The sequence below is a fragment of the Tyto alba genome, unplaced genomic scaffold (genome assembly GCF_018691265.1).
Source record: "Tyto alba isolate M040663 unplaced genomic scaffold, T.alba_DEE_v4.0 Super-Scaffold_47, whole genome shotgun sequence".
Taxonomy (NCBI): Eukaryota; Metazoa; Chordata; class Aves; order Strigiformes; family Tytonidae; genus Tyto; species Tyto alba.
Window position 1 is genome coordinate 25734800 of NW_024881323.1, and position 4080 is coordinate 25738879.

Below are 4080 nucleotides of genomic sequence, written 5' to 3' on the forward strand. Positions count from 1 at the left end.
ATGGCCTGGCGTGGCAGGCGTGTGGTCCTCAACTCCAGGCGGTGAGCTCTGTGACAGGAGCGCGGCTCTCTGCGTACCGTTTCCAGGGAGCAAATAAACAGCCTCCCACTGTGCGTGTGGTAAAGGAGTTTTCCTGGCAGAAGAGAACTGGGCTGCTGGTTGGCTTGGAAGAAGCAGAGGGAAGCGTTCTCTGTCTGTACGACCTGTGGATTTGTGGTCAGTCCAGAAAGTTCTGCAGCGTGACGATTGCTGCCGGTCGTGTGTGCAGCTTGTGTTGTGAAACTGCTCACGTTCACGGGTGGTGGCAAATCGTTATCCAGGAACAGAAAGAGCAGAAATGGAGCGTGTCATTGCATAAATGGAATAGTCTGTTCTCTGTCCCTTAAACGCATGAACTGTTATCTGTGGCAGGGAGTAGATTGTATGTTTCCCACTTTACACGTGGTGGTGGTCTGAAAGGAAAAGCAGCATTTCACTGTCCTCAGTTTCACGAAGCTCAGCTTGAAGTTAGTCTGTCTGGTAATTAAGAATGCATTAACAGACATTTTTTACCTTCAGGTTATTGAAGATAGTGTGGGTACGGCAGAAACCTCAGAAGCAGCTCCTGAAACATCGCCGTGTAGTGAGCTCCATCCACCAGGCAATCTTCAACACAGCTGTGCTGCTTCAGAGCAACAGATTGAACGTGAATTGCCAGCTAGTGACGATGGTGAATGTGATGCAGCTGAGGGACACCGAGAGCTCTTTATATCTCAGAGTCATTTTCAGAGCTTCAAAAACCTGGGAAACTGTTTTGTGAAACTGCTTAACAGCCTTCTCCTCACGTATCTTTTTCTGTTTTACTGATCACTTCTGAAATCAAACCCGAAAGTTTGCCCTGTCACTTCAAGGCTCTTAGAACAAGTTAACCTTGAGACTCAGTGAGTGCTGGGACATGTTCTTTTTTCAGTAACATAGGAACGAATCGGTAAAGCTGAACTTGTCTTCCATTCCACTAGACGAGCAGCTATCTGTTCATATCATACTGACGTGCTAAATACATCTTTTCAGGGTTTAAGAAGCGGTTAACAACCACGCAGCCGCTCGGCCTCCCTCCCCCACCTGGGAATGGGGGAGGGAATTGGAGGGGCAAAGGGAGACTTGCAGGTTGAGATAGAAACAGTTTACTAATGGTAATAAAATAAAACGGTGACAGTAATAGAAATTAGAAACGGGCAATGCACCGTGCAGTTGCTCACCACCCGCTGACCGACACCCAGCCCGTTCCCGGCTAGCGATCCCGAAATACTAAGACCCCGCGATTGCAATCCCGGAAGCGAGAGAGAGCCCCTTCCCGCCCACCCCTCCTTTACATAGCGAGCGTGATGTTACATGACGTGGAATAGCCCGTTGGCCAGTCCGGGCCCGGTGCTTCAGCCGTGTCCCATCCCTGCTTCTTTTGTGCCTGCGCAAAGGCAGGACATAGGGATTTGGAGAGTCCTTGAAAGCTCAGTGTGCTGGCAGCATTCTTCTCGCTCCCGAAAAGGAACATGAACTCAATTCCAGCCCGAACCAGGACAAAGGTCACTAGATTCCAGAAGGCAAAGGCTCCCTTAATCACCTGTGACGGGAGTGGAAGATGAAACCAGGAGGCATCAAGTAGAGTATGGCATCACTGCTAGAACACACACAAGGGGACAACTGAGTGGAAGTCCAGGCATTCCCTCGGAAGGCACTCATCAACTGCTGCAGACAGACAGACCGGTTCTGTTTGAATGTCTCCTGGGAGAAGTACCAAGCGAACAAAAGGAGCACCTGAGACTTGTAGACTTGAAACGGGAGGAAATACTCGAGATGAGCAAATACCTGTGATGCCTGTTCCTCCTAGGAGAGGTAGGAAGCCTAAACTGACTAATTCAGAAAAAGTAGAAAGCAGCCATTCTGATGGACAAGCGTTGTCCGTCAGCAGGCTGCCCATAGCTGTTACTCCAAGAGGAGGATTAAGGAGAGCAGAGGAAGCTGCTTCTGAAGTCTCGCAAGAGGCTAGCGAGGAAAGTTCTCCTGCTGAAGGTAGCATTATTGCTTCTGCTCCTTCCAAAAGGACTAGAGGAAGAAAAAGTTGAGCAGGAGGTCAAGAAGCTGGCCAGAGTGCCACCGATCAGAAGATTAAACAGGCAGTCAGTCCCAGCAGAAGTGCAAGAAAACCGAAACTCATTGATTGACAATTTACTGGCAGTATTGTCAAGGATCAGGAGGGGCTGCCTAGTGACCAACTCCTCTTACCTGTGCCAACTAAAAGAGGCAGAAGGAGGAAGAGGAGTTCATCAGAAGTTTTGGAAAATTCTGCCCTTGATCTGTCTAAATCATCGCTTCCTCGGGCAGGATTTAAACTTCCTGTCACTCCTAGAAGACGCGCGAGGAAGGGGGCACAAATTTTCTTGGCAGGCAAAGAATCTGCCTGTACTCAGGAAGGCATACGTGCAGGTGGGAGAGTGGAAATCCTTGGTTCTCCTAGGGGCAGAAGAAGAGTTCCACATGCCAAGCCAGAAAAAACGGATACTCGTGAGCAAGAACTTCCACAGGCAAATGAGGAATCAGCCACACCCGGGAGTCTGGTTTGCCAATTGACGGGGTTAACACAAAGGACACAGACACCAAGTTAAAGAAATAGGCTTATTTTACCTTAAAGCAGCAGAAAGAATAAGCAAGGTAATGCACCTAGACATTACTGTTTAAAGCAGCAGAAAGAATAAGCAAGGTAATGCACCTAGTCGTTACTACATAAAGCTGGCTATAGTGATTAAGAAAGATCCATCACCAATTGCCCTCATACTTTACCATCACCCCGACCCGTGCATCAGCTGGGGAGCCCCGTCACAGCGAAGGATCAGAGAGCCTTTCCCAGAAATTGGGAAGTCCTACGCAGTGTGTCCACTCGTAGGTGAGGTCTCCGTCTGTGCTGTGAGAGGGTCTGGCTTTTATACAGTTTAACAAACAAGTCTAAACGAAATGCACAGGAGATACCTGGTAGATTGACATGCCTCACTCAGGCGTGTCCGGATCTGGCCAGGATCCGGGCACGTCTGAGGAGTTTCTGTTTTTCTTTACATTTGGGATTTATAGTTACTTCCTATTGTTTACTTACAGTTCCCAGGGATTGTTCCCAGGGTTGCATTTTCATGCTGATAAGGTGCTGGTTGCTTCATTCTGCTGCTAAGATGCTGATTGCTGGTGGGGGAATGCACTCAGAAGTCAACTTTGGTTTGAGGCCTATTGTTTGGGCCTTTTCTGTTTCAGAGTCCAGTAAGGAGAGCCCGTCGGGGCAGAAAGAGACGATCGTTATTGAAGGAGAGCACAGGGGAGGAGGCCTTCTGCCGAGGACCTGATGGCAGTCCTTTGCTGCTTGAAGACATAAACCTGTCAGGACGTGATGAAGGATCAAGAACTTCAACAGATCCTGTTTCAAGAACCAGATCCTGCAGAACTGCCATGCATCAGAAACGGCCTGTTGAGGAAAAGGAGTCCTTCCTTTTCTCTCCTCCTCTCACAAAGCTGACAAAGAAATTTAAAGGTGGGTGCGCTACGATTATACCCAAAACAGGGCGTATTTATTGCTGTTTTGCAAACCAGAGAAGACAGACCGTGAGGACGGCTTTAGGTATTGTAAGGAATGTAACCGTGCAAAATCAAAATCCTGCAAGAGGCCATTCATCTTTTTTGAACTCTGTATGAGTGGGTGGCTAGTTGAGGTGGAAACAGATGAGGGGACTGCTCTGAGTAGAGTGAAATGAAATTTACGCTGAATTTTTGTTAGGAGCTCATTTTCTCTCAGTTTCAAAGCCCGAAGGGTATCTGTTATATGTATGTTTATGATATGTGCTTATATACGTTTTATAGATATGTATTTTATATATATATATATATGATAGCCATCCTTTCCCCCCAGTGGGGAAACAAAGGAGACACGCTTCCAAGTTCCGTTCAGTTTTTAACTTAAAATGAGCTGCATCTTGCCACAAACTACACAGCTGTTTAATTAATTAGGTGATAGTTTCTCATGGGCATATACTTTGCTAGGGAGGTTATTGTGCATAGGCTTCT